This window comes from Podarcis muralis, chromosome 4 (genome assembly GCF_964188315.1).
Source record: "Podarcis muralis chromosome 4, rPodMur119.hap1.1, whole genome shotgun sequence".
NCBI lineage: Eukaryota > Metazoa > Chordata > Lepidosauria > Squamata > Lacertidae > Podarcis > Podarcis muralis.
This window is the reverse complement of record NC_135658.1, coordinates 83,418,768-83,441,272: the sequence shown is the minus strand read 5'-3', so window position 1 is coordinate 83,441,272 and position 22,505 is coordinate 83,418,768. Positions and strand designations below refer to the sequence as shown.

General features: G+C 40.6%; 1 protein-coding gene across 5 annotated transcripts in view; it reads right to left on the bottom strand.

Annotated features, from left to right (window-relative positions):
• FGF14 (fibroblast growth factor 14) overlaps positions 1–22,505 on the bottom strand; it is a 309,088-nt gene that overhangs the window by 48,245 nt on the left and 238,338 nt on the right. The gene's annotated exons all lie outside the window — the stretch shown is intronic.

Genomic DNA, 22,505 nt, shown 5'->3' with positions numbered 1-22,505 from the left:
ATATTGTATTATGTCCTCACTTCTGCCTACACCCATTTTGTTGATTTAGTATGCTGGCTCCAGGCTAGCTGGGGACACGATGTTTCGGTCCACTGTTACTTATTGGCACTATGAGGATTAGTGATGAAAATAATGCACCATTACAGTTCATCATTAACATGTTGGCAGAAGGTCTGGATAGGGGACATTCTAATTTAAAACAGTCTTGAATACATTAATGCACATTATGGCAGAACATAAGAATCCTTTCATGAAAGTCTGAATAAGAAAGATACTCTGGAGCGAGAGATACTGGCTAGGACTATATCTCATTCCTTTCAGCACTAATGTAATGGGGTCATATCATCGGCACATTTGTATAGCTGTAAATTTTAATGCAGATTGCTGTTCAGGAAGAGAAATGTTACAAGTTAAAAGAGGTTTAATGAACAATGGCGGCCAGCCATTGATATGAACGATGTATGGACGTAACCCTGCATAAGAAACAATTATCTGTGGTAATTAGTTGGAAACATAGCATAGCATGGTTAGGCAGGGATAGGAGGTAAAAAGGTAAAGGGATCCCTGACTATTAGGTCCAGTTGTGACCGACTCTGGGGTTGCGGTGCTCATCTCGCTTTACTGGGAGCCGGCGTACAGCTTCCGGGTCGTGTCCAGCATGACTAAGCCACTTCTGGTGAACCAGAACAACTCACGGAAATGCTGTTTACTTTCCCACTAGAGCGGTACCTATTTATCTACTTGCACTTTGAGGTGCTTTCGAACTGCTAGGTTGGCAGGAGCAGGGACCGAGCAACGGGAGCTCACCCCGTCGTGGGGATTTGAACCACCGACCTTCTGATCGGCAAGTCCTAGGCTCTGTGGTTTAACCCACAGCACCACCTGCATCCCTAGGGATAGGGGGTAGAGAATGATAAAGGATATGCACATTGACCCTTTGGATTGAGTAGAATGGAACTTATTCTCAACTAAGTTGCCAGAGAGCACTCCTATATTTCAGAGTAAGCCTCTTTGAATTCAGAGACACTTACAGTGGTTCTCAGTAAATATGCAGGGATAATTGTGAATTTCTTAAGTCTCAATCCTCTGCGTGCTTGCTTCAGAGTTAAGTACTATTCAGCTTAGAGAGACCACTTCTAAGTAAACATTCAGAGGGTTGGACTGCTAGATTCTTTGATTTTTAATGTTATACACAATGGGATTTGTCACCATACAATCATTAATCATATTTAACTGTATCTTTTTTTTATCTAGAAAAGCCACCATGAATTTAGATAAAATTGTCAAAAATGAAGATAAAACGTACAAAGACAGATAGCTGAATTTTTTGGTAGATTAATTCTGCTAGATCAAACACATCTGCGCTCTCTCGGTAAATAAATAAATCTTCCAAACTGGCATGTCTCCAAATTCAAACTAGAATTTGTCAGTTAAGCATGGTAAATTCACCTTTACACTATATGGAATACTTTGCTACCTTGATCTCATTCATCCTTGTAGCTACCCAGTGACATAAATCCCCATGATTCCTTTTTTTTAAGTGAGATGTGGTGCCATGCCCAAAGCCACAATAGAGTGCTTTGAAGTGTGAACTTAGCTCTCAGGTTCAACCCAATCACCAAAGCCTTGGCAATACTGTCTTTCTGAGAAGGAACAAGGCCTTGGAGTTATAGTTGCTAGCTCAACAAAGATGTCATTCCAGCATTCAGAAGCTGTGGGAAACATGAATGCGAAACTATTTTTCAAAATGACCAATCACAACCACAGTACTTTGTCTTTTAATGAAGACATTAATGGTAATGTATATTCTGTCTGTGAGGCAAAGAGAGCATGTGAGTGCTTGTCTACATATATTTCTTCATCTACACTGATGAAGGGAATTTTTTTTTTACAGGAAGCATATTCTATTTACTGGTTATATAAAAAAAAACCAACCATACACACAACATTTTACAACAGGTGCTTGTAGATTTTGACCACTGAGTTTCACAGCGGATTCTGTCATCAGGTGCACACACAGCGCATGTAGTATTTGAGTTTCACACTTGGCCACACCTCATTGTACATTAAACAATGAGGAATTCTAGCAACCATTTCAAACAAGTTACATTCACCTCTAGTTAAAACGAGGGTGGGGGTGGGATAGAGGAGGAGAACCAAAATTCCTGAGCACAATCAATGTTTCCTAAGCTTGCTTAATAATGAAGATCCCAAACAGAGAATCTAAATGACTTTTTCCTTACACAGACTGCACTTTACAGCATATTGATTTCCATATGTACACAGCACTAGCATTGATTTTCAGATTAGCTCTATAATAACTCTTCTGCTACTACTTCTTTGAGCTGATGGCTTAAGCCAATTTCTTCCATATCCTTTTTTTCTTCCTATTGTGTCTGCAATTTAGAGATAACATATTGCATGTTACAAGAAAGAGAAGCTGTCAAATGAATTTATTTTACTTAGATGCATTAGTTTGTTTCTTTGTTTATTGGAGACTAGAAGATATGCTGACCAGTATTCTACCTTGCTTTTTAGCATTAATCCAGTTTTATACCTTTAGCAGAAATATATGTGTCAGAATGAGTGATATGAATTACTGCCAGAAAACTAAATTGAAGTCTTCATAATTCTGTTCATTTGTGACTCACATACTTTGAAGGGATTAAAAAATTGGATAAGACTCATAAAAGATGCCCCTTCTTTACACTTTTTAGAAATCAAGGTCACTTGGATTACATGCAGACCAAATATATGTATAAAGGTACCATAACAATTCTGATATCCTTTGAATTAGGTGATGTATACATGAACTGTCTCTGTGTTTTAAATATTCCACTCAATGTTTTTTTAAAAAAATTACGGGTGCACGTAGGTGTTTTTGATATGTGTCTAAGGGTGATCTAACCATTGTATTTATATGTTTACCTCCAAGACACAAATGAAACACTGCTCCTGTTCCAATTAATTTGCAAGAGGGAGCCTGGCTGGCACCAGCAGGAAATAAATGAATTTTTTAAAGCACAGAAACACAGATTAACAGAGGCACAAGGACAGCACAATGTGATAGAAGAACTGGATGTTATGTCCAATAAAAGGACATGAGAACATCAATAGCCTTTCCTCTTCCCTTCCCTTACAGCTGCTGCCTTGTGTAAGGTCCCAGCCCTAATCACATGACAAATTGTATACATTGACCATGTATATATAGTTCTAATGAACTGGGGTATGTTAAAACAGGCATAATATATCTACACCCACAACTAATAGCGACTGATAGACTAATACAATGCAGCAAGACATGCTGTTGTTGGAAGCATTAGCAATGCTGAATTAATTTCAGTAACTACAGTAAGCCTTCTCAGTGAAAACAAACAGCACTTGGAACGTTCAGTTTTGGATTAGAACTTTTTTCCAAGCTGATGAGCAAATGGTTATGGCTATGGACATGTTCCTTTTGAGTCTGAAATGTTTTCGCATATTGTTTGTCAGATATGGGAACAGAATGGGATGGTTGAGTCCATAATTTGAACTGCCTGCAGACAGATTGAGCCTCTATGCAATTTGTCACTTCTGCGACAGCTCTATTTACAATACTGATTTCTGCCAAAATCTATTCTTGTGTTATATTGTTTTATCATACAGCTGTGTTATTTTGCTAGCAGATCCAAACACATTTCCAGCGTGCACAGCAAATGCATGCCACCCGTTTTGCTTAATGCATTTAATTTGATATTTACTGATATGATTAGAATTTGTCAGGGTATATATTTTAAAACAGAACTGAACTGTGAGAATGCTGGACTAGATGGGTCACTGGCCTGATCCAGCAGGGTTCATCAGGAGTTGCAGATTTCAGTACCTTTTTCTCAGCTTTTTAACCAAATGAATTATTGGATCTTGAGATACATTCTCCCTATTCACCCCCAGTAGAAGCACAATACTATACATGATTAACACGCACAAATGTGCACACATTAAGAAGGGGCAAGATTCAGTTTTACATCTATATCAAATTTAGCTATACTTTCCCCAGAACTAGAACTATTCTGATTTCTCTCAAATTAGCACCATGTACCTGGTACAATATGGCGCCCTCTGTACCAGTTAATGTGGTAGTCTGATATTTGGTCAAATGTTTCTATGAGATTTATGAGGGCAGGGGTGACAGTAGAATCAAGGCATCATACACTCATATTCTGGTCTTGTATATTACAACCCCAATTTTTAATCCTCCAATACATTCAGCCTGTGAAGAATATAAATTTGGTGTCTTCAAGGCTAAGTCAAAAGGAGAAGCAGTAACTGGCTTCTTTGTCATTCACCCCTCTATTGTTTTCAACAGGTCAACATGCCGCAATGCAATAAACAAATAATTTTAAAAAATACCCCAACAACAAAATATAAATATGTATATTTAAATATATGGAAGAGGAGAATCTCCTGTGCCTCAGTCATGTGGAGTTTAGAAACTGCCTTCAGCATATGAATTTTGTTTGTTAATTGTTCTTGCATTTGCTTGTAAACTCTTTTATTGCAGTATACTGGGAAGCAGTGGAAAAACATCTTTTACTCACGTCTGACCTTGCCTTTAAACATTTGCCATCTCTTGCTGCCATTTAATCAGCTGCAAGAGAGTGTATTCCTCAACTTCCTTTTTACCCAAAAGCTCTGAAATACATCATGAGCAACACCAACCGAGTTGTTATGCTGCTACTGAACTGTCATTTAGGCTTCAAGGCTTTCCCACTGCCAGTCCTGTTTGCTTTCCTCATAATTGGAAATGACTCTTAAGACAAGCGCCCAGAGCACAGTCTAGAAAACTGTAAAGATTCTGGGAAAGAGGAAATAGAGGGTAAAAGATAAAACTATCCCTTACAAAGGTGGTTTAAATTTTGATTCATTTATTTTTTTGTAAAAAAAAATGAGTTTCAAAAGTTAGGTGTCACCAACACCTAGCTAAACCATTTCCGCATGACTGACATACCCATGACTCTCACTCGTCTAAAAAATTCAGATCTAAATAGAGCTAATGTTTTGGAAGTTTTAAATAAGTGTAATAGCTTAGTTGTGTGCTCTACTCTGCAAGGAAAAAAGGGGTGGGGGTCTTTACTCTGGTTGCAGACGCATCATTGTGAGCCATGATGCTCCACCAGAGGGGGGGAAATACACCAAGAATATTGTGTCCATGGCAGCAAGGTAATGGAACAAGACATCTCTACCATCTCATCTGGCAGTGTACCATAAATGGAGGAGAAAGGTAAACAAGGTGCATTGCGCCAAATGCTCACAGAATAGGAAAAGGCCTTTGCACATCTCAGAGAGTTTCCATCCAGCCCCCTGCATGGCCTCTGAATCAGGAGTGCCAACTTGAATAAATTGTGTGTGTGTGTGTGTGTGTGTGGGTAATCTCCGCCCTGCAGAATCGATCACATGATCAAATAATAATAATAATAATAATAATAATAATAATAATAATGGAAACTATGAGAATGATCTGGAATATACCAGAGAGTGAATCCTATTTAACTCAGTGGGATTTACTTCTAAGTAAAAATGCTTAAGGTTGCAGTGTAAGGCTGTACAGACTTTACTCAGTCAACTGGGAGTAAGCTCAATTGAATTCAATTGCTTTATTATTATTATTATTATTATTAATATCACCGTCTTTACTTGGATGCCTGTATAGGAACTAGAGAATAAAAGGTGTTACTAATATTATCTAATCATGAGCAAGTTTGGCTTTGTATAACTTAATGTTGGTATACTTTCTTTTTATAATTCAAAGAATCTATCTTTTTATCTCCTGTGCAGGATTTAAACATTTTGCCTTTGGACAAGCTTTATATTCACTCCAGTACATCTGTACTGAAGCCTATGAAAGATTGTATAACATATTATTTTTAAGGAGAGTTTCTCTCCCAACCGAGGTACTTACCGCTATTATTTCTATGTATTTATGTTACATTTCAAATGCTTGGCCACTAAAGACGACTTTATGTTGAAACACACCTGGCCAATTCATCTAAGGGGCGCTCACTTTTCATTGGCATTTGGCCTTTAAGGAGTGCATTCTTAATATTTGTCTGTAGTGTATATTTTAGCTTATGGAATATTAAAATTTTATTATGCAAGCCAGCAAACCTACTTCATCATCAAAACCACTACAGGTCTCTGATTGAAATGATAATGACCTTTCTGGAAATCCCGCAGAAGTGATAGCCTCCTTGAAACAAAACCGCAGGATGATTCTATGAAAATCAAAGGCAACGAGTACTGCTATGAAACTTATTTAATAAATTAACACCAGGGAATGAAATGAGTTTCATCCAAGCAATAATAGCATGCTATTTTTGCCACTGAGATGGGATGGGCATGTCATGGTGCTCAAACACACAGTATTCTAAAATCAAGGAAACAGCAGAACTCGGCCTCTTCAGTGCGGAGAGAGCTCCACTGTTGTGTGTGACAAATCAAAGATTGTCCCTCACATCTTACTCTGTTTTCTTTGAAGGTCATATGAAGCTTTCGGTTATACAAGACATAGCCTGCTTTACTTACATCACCACAGAGAAGACACCTTGAGCATTTTAGCACTACAAGAAATGTTCACTGCGTTCCTTTGCTATATAAATTATAATCTGAGCAAGTGTGAAATACTGAGTTTCATCCTTCCCACTGCTAAATGAGAAATTTAAGTGGGTCAAGGGTATGAAGGATCAGGGGAGATTGCTAAATAATGTGATGTAAAGGTAAAGGTACCCCTGCCCGTACGGGCCAGTCTTGCCAGACTCTAGGGTTGTGCGCTCATCTCACTCTATAGGCTGGGAGCCAGCGCTGTCCGCAGACACTTCCGGGTCATGTGGCCAGTGTGACAAGCTGCATCTGGCGAGCCAGCGCAGCACACAGGATGCCGTTTACCTTCCCGCTGGTAAGCGGTCCCTATTTATCTACTTGCACCTGGAGGTGCTTTCGAACTGCTAGGTTGGGAGGCGCTGGGACCGAACGACGGGAGCGCACCCCGCCGCGGGGATTCGAACCGCCGACCATGCGATCGGCAAGTCCTAGGCGCTGAGGTTTTACCCACAGCGCCACCCAAGACGACCATTTCAAACAGAACTCTCCACAGATACCTAACATCTCAATCTGCAAAATCAATTGCTCATTCCTGCCATTTTCATTGTACGTACAACGCAGTCCATTGCCATTCTCTGCAGCATGGAATTATAAAGACTTAACGTTTCCTAAACCAAAGCCATCCTAAGGAACACACCAACATCTCACTCAGCATGAACTTTTAACGACTTGTCCCTTTTTACATTTAGTCCCCTCCCACTGGCAAAGGAGCATGGAGTAATGAGCAGTGTTTGTAGATGGCCACTGGGGTAGAATAAAAACAAAAAGCAGCAGCCCTGGGGCTTGAAGAAGCTGTTAAAATGCACATAGAAGGTGTGACTTGTCAAAAGCCATCACGAAAAACACCTTGCCACGTTCTCTTTGGCATTGCTTTGCAGGTGTCAAAACTGCCTTTCATTTCAGGAAATGAAAAATGGCACACGTAAACCAAGTATTTTTAAAATGCAAGTAACTGTAAAGTTTTTTTTTAAAAAAAACAATATTTCTACTTTTAAAATATATTATCCTTTCCTACAACAAATTGTGTGCATTCCAAAGTAAACGTGTTTTAACGTCCGGTCGGCAGAAGAAAACAGTATTTTGCTCCTGGTGGTGCAATGATTTTCACAAGTTTAAGATACAAAACTGTGCATGCTTGAAGTGTTCTTTTTTCTTCTTCTTCTCAAGATTGGCAAACTGCTTTTTTGTTGTTTTGCTCCAACATATCAAGAATGTAAAAGCACTTCCAAAGCATGGAATAATGGTGGGGAGGGGGGAAGAGCAATGTTCTCAAGAGGAGGCATGACTATTGACTCAAGGTCTAAAGCTACACAGCTGTACCACTGGGGTGTCTAATGATAGACTCTTGGGGTCTCAAAGCATCTATCACTGGCATGTTTCCCACGGTTTCGTTCTTTGGGGTCAAGCCCTGGAGGAGATAATTAGCAGTCAGGACAAACTGTCAGGCACTTGGGTCTGAGAGTGGACAGGTATGCTGGAGGTGGACAGACCAGAGACAAGCAGTCTCAAGTGGTATGATACATAAGGCAACAAAATGGTGAGCAACCCTGACAGCCTTTATACTTCCCAGTGACACCAACTTAGTCCTCAAGTCCTCTGCTGAAAGATTATGTGAGTAATGCAAGTCTCTACCTGCTGTCGCCCCCTGCCCCCACTTGTCCTCCAACCTAAGGGGGCAGGTGGCACAGAGATCAGGAAGTGAGTGCCTGGATCTCCCCAGGGCTACCACAGTGGGCTAAATCCTCATTAACTCCATTTTGGATTGTGTCCATTGTCAACAATACACTGCAGAAAATGAAAGGTTTGACGTTTCTCTCTCACTCTGTTGAAATCTCTTGATTTCAAGCGTCTGGAACTCCTGATTTTGGAAGCCTTTGTCCCTGAGTTTCAAGGTTCAGGGGTTGAAGAAGCCTGGTCATCCTTCTTAAAGAATAATTTCAATTCAATGCCTCGCCTTTCAAAAGGAAAATGCCTTATTATTTCAATGTAAAGAGACGTGGGTCGTTAATGTAGAACTTTTTGGATTCAGCCTACAATGTGACATTATTATAGCATGCCTTAGGCAAAAGAAGACAAAATAGAACTGTTAATACCAATTCATCAAGGGAGAGAGAAAGATAGAGAAATGGTGTACACTTTTATTAATAGGGACCCTTTCAACCATGAAAACTAATCCTTTTTGATTGTTTAAAAGTCTTTCCACTGCCCTGAACTCAGATACTTAATTCTAAAGAAAAGGGCATTGCTTTTTAACTGTTTGTTTAATATTCTCACATTGTCCCTACCAAACAAAATAGGTAATTGGAAAACTGGAAGTATATGGAGATTGTATTTTTTAAAAAAGGAAAGCCACTGTGATGGAAGGATGGTGAAGTCATCATGAGAAAAGCAGACAAAACAGATAACAACTGGTACTAATGATATTCCATTTACTATTCAAAAGCATTTCTTTACTATATTTTGCTACGGTGCAGGGCTCATGTTCACATTATATGAAAAAACACAAAGGACACACCAACACAGGAGATGTAGGAGGCAGAATGGGGATAGAATTCAATTCAAATTCAGGTATTTTTCTTGGGGAAGGGTCATAGTTCAGAGCATCTGCTTTGCATGCAGAAAGTCCCTGGTACAATCTCTGGCACATACATCGCTCCCTTAAGATGATCTCTGTTGATGGATCTCAACCAAAAGTCTTGCTACCAGCTGCCAAATCGTACAATTCCAGGACAACAAACCGGAACAGAACTTGCTTGACTAGTAACTTGATTTTTAGTTAGTTTTATTATATACAGCAGAGTAAAGCAGAGCTTTGTACAAGTTACTATATACACACACTAGATTCAAACTTCTTTCCAAACTTCAACACTCCAATACTCCAACAAGAAAACTACTTTGTCATTCTGCTTAAGGAAGAACTTAGCCAATCGCCACCTGTTGCTAGGCTTCCTTATCTCCAAGCAGACTTTCTCACGTACACGGTTTAACTTGGCTTGTTGCCAGCCCACTAATTGTTCACCCCAAAAGCTGCTAGGAAACCAAAGTCTCAACAGATCTCCACCTCTTGCTATTCCTCCTTTGTCTCTTATGGAGCTCCACCCATTACTGCTATAACAGTGTGAGGCATTAATGCAGTTGCATCACATAAAGGCCGTCATCCCACTCTAGCAGGGAAGGCAGAGCAAAGATGGGGGAATCTCCCCAAACCCCCTCTTAAGAAATGACTGTTGGGAGGAGCACAGAGAGAAGACACACCATGGTGCACCTGCAACAGCACAACTGGATGCCCTCATCTGTCCCAGGTGCACATCGGTCTCACCAGCCATATCAGGCACTGCAACCTTCCAACAGCCTGACCTCACCCACAAAGGCCCATTCCTCCACTGCCTCCCGAGACAGATGGATGCCAGCAGTGTAGAATATTGCTCTATAAATGGGTCCTTATTTAATGCAAATCCTTTCAGAAGTTGATCTTCCTCTTAGCTCTCTTTGCACACACACACACACACTTCAGCTATCAATATGGCTGATGGCCTGGATCTTGATGTAACAGTGCATAACTAACTCAGATACTGGCCAAAAGGGACAAAGGAAAACAAACCAACTGACCCCAGAATGGATTGTGCTCCCTGCATGGTGATTATGTTTGTTTGGCAGAATAAATGATATCCAACCCTTTCTCTCCCTTTTATTAATATAGCAAAATTCAGCTAATAAACACGTTTGCAAAAGGTGTCTTTTTCTTCGTGGAAAGTAGGAACCACAGAATGCAACTTGGGGAATCCTCTGGAGGCCCTTTATTCTAGGAATACAACCTTATTTAGAAGACTGGATTATGAGGCTTATTTAGTTAGAGGTGAGGCAAAGCCTCTTTTTTATCTGTTATATTTAGCTCCTCTAGAGTGGATTCTGATGGCAATAAAAATAAGCATTTGACTTTCTTTGCAATGTGATGGACACTTTCAGGGGTGAATGCGATTTAAATATTCACATTCATAGACTTGAATCTGAGCACTAGGACTTGTAATAGGTTTTTCCCCCTGATCTAGATTTTTCAATATAAGTTTGCTTAAAGGAATATATGGTAAGTCACCAGATACTGCACAGGTTAGACACTCTCTTTAGGTTTAAACATTTCTGGCAATTGGAATTGTTACTGTGCATACTGATGTCACTCTTTGACATGCAGTAAGGATATCATGTTGCAAATAATTGGTTTAATTTTTTTGGCTATCTAAAACACTATAGCTTTGTTCTCAACTGTTTGATTACGTACAAGTGACAGCAAACTGAGTAAAAATCTGTTAATACATTGTTTCTGGCCTTTACACTGTTTCCTGTTACCCACCCTACATTCCTATCTACTAGATAAAGCATACATGTTTGCTGCTAGGAGTAGAGTCAGTGAGAGGATCCAATCAAACTCAGTGTGGCTTACGACAGATATATAAATCACAGCAAAACTAAAAACAAATCTAACAATAAAGCAGTAAAATATATCCACTATTAAAAATATCAAAGGTTTTTCTTTAAAAATGTTGTTATAATATTGATGTTGTGTGCAAATAATATAATACATGGGGGTTTTGTATTGTATTTGGTTTGCTATGTTTTTGTTAACTACTCTGAACTGCTTGTGGAAAGGAATTTTTTAAAGATTGCATTCATAACAGGTATTTCCCCAATTAAATGGTCTATTGATTCCCCTATTATCATTAATATTGTCCTGTTTGGACAGCACTCGTCCAGTGCACCACTGATTCTAGATAATTGTGCAGGACAGAGATCACAATATGGATCTGATAAAAAAGAGAAGGAGTGCTGAATGTTATTGGTATATTTATGATTCCTTATTCCATACCCGCAAGATAAGCTTACCTAGCTGTCTCAGGTAGCTGTTAAAAAGAAGAACTTTGTGGAACTCATTCAATAAGTTCAACCAGAAGAAAAAATAGTCCTCCAACACTACCTTTTAGAACCTGCTTTCTGGAAAGAGGCAGAACAAGAAAGTCCCAAACAGGATAGGCAGTCCAGAATGGTACTACTGTCATCTCAGAATTATGTTGTCAAAAGGTGCCAAGAGCTTCAATGTAATTAACAGAGCCATCCTCTCCCAGTGTAGGCTAGGCTAGTCAATGAAGTTTCTATCCTAAAGGCCTGGAAACAGACTGCAAAGCGTCTATAATACATAAGAAATCATATTTATCCAGACACCTACAGTGGTCTACCCCCTACCCTCTTTAGCAACTTGCCCCTATATGGTACCTGAGACTAGTTTGCCACCATTAAGGTCAGCAGAATCTAAAGCTTGCTTAGTTAGTAGGAATGATACCACCATCTTCAACATGGCAGGCAATAACCTCACAAAAAAGAACTATTAACGATCCTACACATCAAGCAGACAAAGCTTCTCATGACTGGCTATCACAAGCCAGAAAAGGCAGAGGTCAAGTACACAAGTCATGGCTTGGTTTTCTCCAAGCACTTTGTCTCCATTTCCAGGAGAAATCAAACGCAGCTGATCCAGCTGAACTGCAAAAAGAGGAAGCCAAGGAGATCTTCAGTAGTGATTCCATTATCAACATGGCATCCATGTCAGAGAGGATGCCAAGTGACCTTATCTGCAAAGTGTCTTGCAAACAAGTCACAGTGGGCTACAGAAGTCCCCTAACTACAAAAGCCTCCTAACTAGCTCAGTTGCATAACACTTTGAAACACAATGCTAATGCAGAAGCAATATTTCTACTGTAAATATTGTTTTGTAACTCAGTGACTGTGTTACTCAGAAAAAACATATTTTCTTTTCTTCTTCATGGTGCCTTTTTGTCCTTGACTATTTGTGGATGTCTAATTAGATATTTTAAAAAATGTTATGCAAAGCTTGTACGTCACTGCACCCACATATTTTTCTCATTTGTTGTACAGTATCCATTCATCTAGTGTTACTAGTAGATCACAAGGAAATTTTAAATACTTTGAGAAGCACTTCCTTTAAAAAACTTTAGGACAGGTTTACTTATCTTTGTTAAAGTGGCTCTTGTTATATATATAGTTGTTGAAGATAATGATTCACTTTATACTTCCTAAAAACATAGCTAGTATGATATAAAAGATACAAAGATGATAGCGGATGCTGGTTTTTACAATAAAGTTTTATAAATGTAGTTATTTATAGGAAGCTCTGAAATGTCAGGCAAGGATAATATTACGTCAGAACAAATACCCTGCTAACATGGTACATTCATTACAAGCCAGTTACTTAGTTGGTCCCGTTGTCCGCCCTGACTAATTCTAATGATTAGATTAGTTACTGCTCCAGATTCCACAGCACCACCCCAGAACCGAATTAAAAAAAATAAAAGAAGATAAAATTACGTAAGAGCTATATGAGAGGAATTGGAATATGGCCAGTCCAGTGCCAGCCCACCTATAAGGCAAGGTGAGGTGAGGTGATTGCCTCAGGTGGCAGGATTCACCGGGGCAGCAGATCCCAATGTTGATCTTTCTTCCTGCCTTGTCCTGATGTTGATCTTCCCTCACCCCTTCTTCCCTGGCAGGGATGGGGATGCCATTTTGGGGTCTCAGGTGCCTACATGTCTTGGGCTGGCCCTGGGCCAGTCTGCCTATGGATGTCAGGAGCTGGAGTGTGGGCAGGTCAGCAATAAAACACCCAGTGTCCGTGAAGTTAACTCTTTATTCAAAGAACCCCAAACAGCACAGGCCTAGTGATCACAGCAACTCTTTTCAGTAGGTCCTTCCCCAACGAGGCAGTTGCAAGGACTGAAGGTCCCCACCTTTCCTACCGGTCTCTAAGGCTCGTCCCCTGGTTCCTTCCCCAGCATCCTAAGGCTCCTTCATCTTGTCTCTTTTTGCTCTGTCCTTTTCATTTCTCTCGGTGTTCTGGGAGACCAGGGGGGAGAGGAGCTGGTCACAGCTGGAGCGGGAGACTGCCTGACTTATTCAGCAGCCTGCCTCCACTCTGCCTCCTGACCCCTCTCCTGCTTCTGCCTCCGATTCTGGACTGCTCTCTGTCACAGCCTCTTCCTGCTCACTAAACCCTGTTGCCCTTTCAGCTTCCGACACCTCCTCCTCCCAGTCTGCCCCCTTTTCTCCCTCTGTCCGCTCATTGTCACCCCACCACCAATCCCCTGACTCTGGACCTTCTTTCCCAGGGTTCCTCTTTGGGGTTCCCTAGGTGGTACCTTCCACCACTCCTCTGCATCCAGTCATTGCATGACAAAGGATGAGTGTATGTAAGATAAGGTCCCATGCTACATATATATGTATATACCTTAAACAAAATATATTCTTAAGTTTTCTGCTCCAAACTGAAGCCTAAAATTAAATAAATACGAGTATTGTCTTTTTCCACAGGCTCACCAAAATTTCCCCCCTTCCCCGCCAAAGGAATGCTGCATAACAAGGAATAAAAATGTTAGTAGCATATTCAACTGGAATTGCGGTTGAATAAATTGCATTACAAATTGTGTGGGTGTGCTTATATAACTGGTCCAATAAAGGGCCAGAAGTTCAGTACAGGTTACAAGAAATACCAAAGAAGAAGAGTCAGGAATCAAAAAATTTGCCAGTCCAGATCAGGCTATGGATCCATCAATGTACGTTCAGAGCCCTTGCTTAGGGCTTCAGAAGAGGGTGGGGGGAAATAAAATCTATAATGTACCTTCTGAAATATGAAATGCCGCTTAGCAAGAGCAGTACTGCTTCCTAACCCCCTTTGGCAATCACCTTACTTCTGAAGCATGAGATTAGATTACCATTATTTTAGCATGTATAACCAGAGTGCTGCTTCGTGTACTTCTAACAAAATTTCTTTGTCCTTTTCTAAGTTGACTATAATCATGCAAGGCCCTGTACCCTTACAAAACCAACTATATGGTGTAAGAAGAGGGAAAAAGAAAATAATGGACACCTCCACAGCTGCATTTACTGCTTGTTTGTTTGAAACCATTGATATCTGATCACAAATCTCCCACTGTCCCATTTAGTTTGGCCCTGAGAGGAGCTCTCCAAGGTCTCGGACAGAAGCCTATTCTAACCTTGCTAATGGAGATCTTTCGGACTGCAGAGATGATATGGGACTGAACCTCAACCCTGCTTCTAGGGATGCTTGAGGATTTTGTTAGGTCTTAAGTGAACTGACCTCATCCATACTTTCCAAAAAGACAACACAGATCAGAACGCAGCTATCCTTCAGTTTTTGCCAAATTTTGTGATACAGCTCCACTCAAAGAATGCAACAAAATGACTGCAAAAACGAGGGTGGTTGTTGTTTTTTTTAAAGGATAAAATGCTTCTAAAGTACATATTTTGTAGAAATATGCGTTAGATGATGTGAATTCTCTTGCAAAAAGCAAACAATCAATCTGATGTGAAAATTGGATGGAACAGACTCACATGCAAAACTAAGATGGACCAAAAATAGGCTGACCCATCTACCTCCACATTCTGCATGCAAAGCAGTGTACCACTGCCGAGCTATGTACCTGGTTGCAATGATTGCTCATCACTAAATGTAAATCATGTGAAAATTTCTCACGCTGCACTTACCAGTGGTACCACCCTATTAAAAATGAAAATGAATTATTCTGAGCTGACAAGTGGCTCTGTAGTAACTTTAGCAAAAGTAACATTTTAGGTTTCAGCTAAAGAGGAGATTGCATGGCTGGTGTACCAAAACCATTATCTTTCTCCTTCCTAGGTTAAGTCTTAAATATACAGGTTAACTACACTGAGGAAATGCACTTCGCAATCCTGGGAGTCTCTTTAGACACATCCAAGGGTGTGTTTATAGCTAATGAAACTTGTTGACATTTTCATGAAGTTTCAAAAGTGGTTTGTTGCATAAAAAATGTGATAGAGCTAGCTGACCACCATTTGATAATATAACATAAGCCTGAAATCATGTTGGGCTCATAGAGTTCACTGCACAGCTTTCTGGATTGTGGCCTTCAAGGTTTTTTTTGTTTTTGCTTAAATAAAGGATGAGCACTCTGAAGCCTACAAAAAAGAGCTTCAGAGCTAAACTTCTTTCTTCTTTGACTTTGATTTAAATATAATAGAATGTCACCTGTAAAATATTGATTACCTTTAGACACATTCCCTTTCATTTTGTATTGTATCTAGTCCTATACATTTCCCTAAGGCAGAAAGCTATTTTCTCACAGATGAGTTGAAAAGCAAGCTCTAAGCTACTGATGGGAGTATTAATAAGGTGACAATATGGAGAAGTCAGGGGGACAAAAACCTCCGACGCCTAAAATGCACTCCCGACTTAATGCACTTAAGAGAAGTGCTAGAATATCCTCATTTCCTCATAGCTCATTACTGGCAAGTGCTGGATGAATTTTCTTTAGTGAATGCTTTTGGTTGGAAAAAAGTTTGAGGGGGCTCAAAATATTTTCTGGAAGACTGTGCCCCCCCAAACCATTTAATTTCCCATTTTTTTTCCATTTTGGATTTCTACAGAGGGTTATTCTTCTTAATAGCTGTGTGAACCAGCCAATCAGGGATAATAAGAGTGAGTGTGATAACAATACAGCACCACATGATCAATCGGATTTAGGTTTGTGACAGCAAGAAGCCAAATCAGAGGAGAGGCAATGCTTCCTGCTTCTACTTACCAGGTGAACATTCCCCGCTCTCTAAATATCACTGAAATGGGTGGGTATGTTTTGAAGGGTGTAAATGTGGCTGAATTCTAATACTGGTGTCAACCATCAGTCTTCTCATTGATTCTGCTTTGAGAAAACATTCTAAATTCAGCTTCTGTTCAATACAACTTCAAAACAAAGCCTGTGTAAATAGCCATTAGCTATTGCTTGGAGACACTGTGCAGCTCGTTGCTCCATCCCACTTGCTACAACTGGAAAGAAGTGTGATGTGATTCTTCCATCCTCACTGCCCATTGACTGCCAAGTGGACCTTGCAAAAGGAGCCAAGATGAGGCTGTTTGCAGCTGGTGGATATCAGCTGTGGCAAAGACAGGGATGGCCTGAAACTCCCTGCTTGGCCTTAGCCACTCGCATCTGTGCACTAATGTGTGGTGACCAGGAAATGAAAGTTCCCCTGTTTTCCTGAGCCCATTCAGACTATCAAACCACCACAGAATAACCTGGGACTATATGGAAAGGATGGGCTGTCAACACAGGTTGCATACACACCACGCCTTTAAAGAGTGATATTTTTCTAGAAAAAGAGGTGAAAGAACTCACCATGAACACCCCCCACATTCTCTTAGAATGGCAATGGTGCCTACCTGAGAGGTGCCGGAACTGAGTTCCCCCACATCCCTGTTGAAAAAAAGTCCTGCTTTTAAAGCACATGACTTCCCCTAAAGAATCTTGGGAACTGTAGTTTTTTAAGGGAGTTTAGAATTGTGCGTAGTAAAGCACAGTCCCCAGGATACTCTGGGGGAAGCCACGTGCTTAAACGTAGGGTGAGTCCGCAGACACAGTATCTCCTCACACTTGAATAAGGCCATCTACATAGCAGAATAGGGACTTGTTAGTTCATAGCTCCACCAGGATCCTGCTCCCAAAAATAAATAAATCAAGAGATGCTGCAGGTCACTACTTGCGTGGCTAAAGTCAAGTTTTGTGAATTATTGGTTGGTTATGCATGTAGCACAGGCAATGCGTGAAGTGCTGGGATCCATAAAGTGGTGCAAAGAGGACAGGTTTCCCCACAGGATTTCAAGCCTTTTCACCTCTGATCCTAGTTGAAAATGATATGGAAACGGCTTCTCTCAGAGTATGTCAACACTTCTAGTTCTGATTCCATATCTGTCACTTATCTGCTACAAGGGAAGTATCCCAGACAGTGTGCAGAATCCAAATTACATCTGAAACTTGTAGGCTGCATAACAAAAGCATTCCTTACTAGTGGTTTGTACAGCTGAATGTAAGGGTAATTAATTCCATCATATGTTGTGCACTGTAAAGAGATAAAGAGAAGTGGAAACCTAGTTCATCCGCATAATAATTCTGCAATATATGACTTAGGCAATCTATTTACTTTTTAAAAGGACCAATGCAGTTTATTAACTGCTTTTTTCTGAAATTAACTCCACACCAGTTTGTGGCATTGCTATCTTTTACTATCAAATTTAGTTCTTCAATGCAGGTGTGTTTCAGTTCCAATCTATTTCAATTTCCCCAAAAGAACAGCTCTTCAAATAAGCTATTGCCAATGCCATGCAAAGGAGAGAGAGTCCATTTTTGTAAAGGAACTTTCCTGCCTTCACAGCCCCCTCAAAAATGCCATGAGGATCAGGAGACTCTCAGGAGAGGTCTGGGATGTGGCAGGGAACCTGCAGCGACAGAATGCCGAAATTGCCAGAAATCAAGTGGAGAGGTCTCATACAATCAGGAAATCACTTGTGTAAGGTGTCTCCACAGCCGGGAGAAGAAGGTGAACTTTGCCTGAGCGACTTCTTCATGCACAGCATTAGGTAGCACTCACTGCATTTATTTGTTTAACTTTCATTTAATCTATTTATATAGCACTTAATGTTTAAGACAGTCTCTAAGTCAGGGGTCGACAACTTGCGGCCCATGGGCCACAAGCGGCCCACATGGGTCGTTTATTTTATTTTATTTTTAATTAAATTTTTATTGGATTTTCACATACAAAGTCAATTTAATAGACATAAAGAAAGAAAAAAGAAAAAAGAAAAAGTAAAAAAAAAAATTTCAACTTTTCAAATCATTTTTGCAAATCCAACTGGACTTCCCCACATCTTCCGAATCCAGCATACTTTAGAATAAAAAAACATCAGCAATTTGTTACCTTGTTTCATACCTTACTGTATCTTTCAAGTATTATGTTTCTAGATTCAAAATACAGTTTCTCCATTACTTGTACCTTAAAATAGACATAATAAAGTTGTTTCAAATCTCCACCTTATCCTTCTTGTAACTTATTTTCCAATTCACTAAATCAGTTTGCTGAAGCTATAATTTCCAAATCATGCACATTCTTAACATCCACATGGGTCGTTTAAACGGCCCACGAGTGGCCCCCGAACCGAGCTGCCTGCTCGGCGAGTCCCGGCTCGCTGCGCTAAACCAGTGCAGCGCGGAGCGGGGACTCACTTCTGCGGTGACGGAAATCGCATCTGCGCAGATGAAGGAAATCATGTCTGCACATGCGCAGATGCGATCCAGCCCATGGAGCGATCTCCGCAGGAGTGAACCAGCCCAGGAGAGGTAAACCTTGCCGACCCCTGCTCTAAGACAAGACGGGCAAATCTTAAATTTCATCATGTTTGCTATTAAGTCTTATGTTTCATAGCACAAGAATACAAAATCTTGAAATCATGGAGCTGCAAATTACCATAAGGTAAAGGGACCCCTGACCATTAGGTCCTGTCATGGCCGACTCTGGGGTTGCGGCGCTCATCTTGCTTTACTGGCTGAGGGAGCCGGCGTACAGCTTTCGGGTCTTGTGGCCAGCATAACTAAGCTGCTTCTGGCAAACCAGAGCAGCGCACAGAAACACCGTTTACCTTCCCGCTGGAGCGCTACCTATTTATCTACTTGCACTTTGACGTGCTTTCGAACTGCTAGGTTGGCAGGAGCTGGGACCGAGCAACGGGAGCTCACCCCGTCGTGGGGATTTGAACCGCCAACCTTCTGATCAGTGAGTCCTAGAGGCTATCTAATCTAAACTCCTTGCTAACTATACAAGATGTGACTATAGCATCCCTGCTTAAATGCCTCCAGTGAAGGACTCATAGACCCATAGAATGTAATAGTTGGCAGGGACCCTGAAAATCCTCGACTCCAACCTCCTGCAACAGAGGAATATGCAGCTGCCCCATACAGGGATCAAACCTGCAACTTTGGCATTATCAGCGCCCACCTTCTTCTTCTTTGGCGATCACTCATAGCCGAGTAAGATTGGGGCCAGGAAGCCTGCTTCATTTTGAACAGCTCCTAGTTTTATGAAGTTTCTCCTAATTTTTAGCCAAAATTAGCTAACTTGCATTTTTCACACATTGAGTCTAGTCCTTCTGGGGCAACAGAATACAATAAATGCTTAGGTTCAGATAGGGCTTTTTCCCAGCTGGAACTCACTGGAACTCAGTTCCGGCAGCTCTCAGATGGGTGCCATTGCCATTATAAGAGAACAATAGAGGAGTTCATGGTGAGTTCTGGCACTTCTTTTTCTAGAAAAGTAGCACTCGGTTCAGACAAGAGGCAGTGAAATTTTTGAACCCCCCCCCCTTTGAATAGCTGACCTTCACGAGATATCATAAAATGGTTAAGGCCGGAGTCTAAAGCATTGGAGCTTTTTCTTTTTCCTTCCTTCATCCACTCCTGTACAGTACAACCTTATGCATATTTATTAGGAAGTAAGTCACACTGTGCTCCGTGGAGCTTACTCCAAGCAAAGTGTGCATAAAAATATAGCCTTACTCTGTTGGTAAGTTGCCTCTCTGCCAAAAGGCATCCATGGTGACAAACAATGCTAAAATCAGTGGTACCTCAGGTTAAGTACTTAATTCGTTCCGGAGGTCTGTACTTAACCTGAAACTGTTCTTAACCTGAAGCACCACTTTAGCCAATTGGGCCTCCTGCTGCGCCGCCGGCGCACGGTTTCTGTTCTCATCCTGAAGCAAAGTTCTTAACCTGAAGCACTATTTCTGGGTTAGCGGAGTCTGTAACCTGAAGCGTATGTAACCCGAGGTACCACTGTACAACTAAGTAACCAATAAAAAAGATCACTAAAGCAACAGCACAATCCTATACATGCCTAATATGATGTAAATCCCACAAAGTTTAATGGGGCTTCCTCCTAGGGTATAGGATTGCAGCCTAAGATCACCTTGGACATTACACTTGAACTTGGTACACTGTGCACCCTCTTTTTTTAAAAAAAACAACCACCACATTTTGCTAAGGTTGGTTCTGACCTCTGTTTTCTATGAGTTCTTATATTTCTAAATATTTCACACTCTTGAAAACAAAGAAATAATTCTTTCCTCCAACAAAATGCATTGCCCCTTAACTTACTAATGCACACTATGATAGATTGAGCCAGTCCCTTTAAGAAACACCAGCCAACGCTACAGCAACTTCTGAAATATACAGCTTACATTTCTTTGCATATAAGCGGGGCTTTTTTTCAGCCAGAACTCACCAGTTCTGGCACCTCTCAGGTGGGCGCCATTGCCATTATAAGAGAACAAGGGAGGCATTCATGGTGAGTTCTGGCACTTCTTTTTCTAGAAAAATAGTACTGCATATATGTTTGCATGCACAAAAACACAAAGGTACAGGTGCACACACACACCATTAAAATATAGCCTTTCTATGTCAATAGTTATGGTGACTGTAACTGCAATGGAATAATCTTTAAAAAGCTACATGGAAGGGTCTTAAGTCTCTCTTCCTAGGAATTTCCATTCTACAGATTTACAGACTACCTGCCAATCTATTTTTAGAAACATATTTAACATTTCAGAATGTCTTTCTTACCCCTACAAATGATGAAAAACAATGTAATAACCATGAGTTGGGGGAAATGTGTTAATTGCACCCAATCCTACCACATAGGAAAAAAATTGCTATGACTTTTGAAGTGAGTTGTTTTATAGATACTTGTCTGTAAAGCCATACACATAAATAAAACAGGGACAGGGAACATGTGATCATGGAGATGTTGTTGGACTACAGCTATCCCTGATCACTGACCATGATGTAGTGACGTCCTGCAACCTTCTCATGGTCACACGTTCTTCATACAAAGGAACAAAAAAGCAACCCATCACAGCAGTGGTTCAGATTCTCTCCAGCCTGGGGGGTATTTGCACACTTTTATTTTGCAGTTCTTCTACGGCACACTTTTAGTACGGTACTCAAAAACACAGATCTTCCATATGCCCATGTTTCGATGTATGACAGAGAGGTGCTGTGCAATACTCATTTTTATCTCGATGACATTTCAGCTACTAGAACATTTCCTCCTAATTAACTTTAAAAAGCACTGTCATCCATTCAAAACAAACAGAATATTTTTCTTCAGGGTATCAGGAGCTTGATAATATGTCTAGCATTCCCTCAAATGGGAAAAAAAACAACCCCAAACCATTACATTGGTAAGTCAAGGCAGTTCTTGAGATAAGGCTTGTAAAAAGCATAATGAAATTCCAAGCAACTCCCCTAACAGAGAACGTTATTTAAAACCAATGTTAGGATCAAGCTAGAGGAATGCACACCTGAAAAAGGGTTCTGTGTATTTATCACCAGCTAGATAAGGAGCTGCATCCATAAACATGTGCTAGGTGCGCTGGGTGGGAGCCCAAGACAGCAGCCTGCATGCACACGGCATTAATGAGACTATCAGTGACATGCTGCTGCAGCCATACAGTTGGATCAGGGCCATGCAGTACCATTCTGCCAAAAGTAAGCATTTTCAGCTCAGTGGGAGAGTTAACCACACCCTTGAAACTCACCCCCTCAACTGACTGGAAATTTCATGAGTTGAGTTTTGACTAGTTCATCCGCCTGAATAATATCTACCAGAAGCACTTTTTTTCTATTAAGTGACTCCTTTTATTTTAAGGAATTAAAAACTTTAATTCCACCTCAATGACAATAAAACATAAGTTTTCAAAAATGCTGACATGATTCATTTTTGTATGCATGAAAAATATTTTTTCCCCCTGCACAAAATGTTTGAAGAATCAGGCCAAAATGATGTACACGGGAGGCAGATAAACTCTCTCCCACTGAAGTTGTAGGGGCTCCCATGTGCTTTGGTTTAAGGAGGAGAAGGTTTTATTGCCTTCAATCATGACAATGACATCCTTGATGGGAAACCCACCAGCTTCAATTATCATGTTA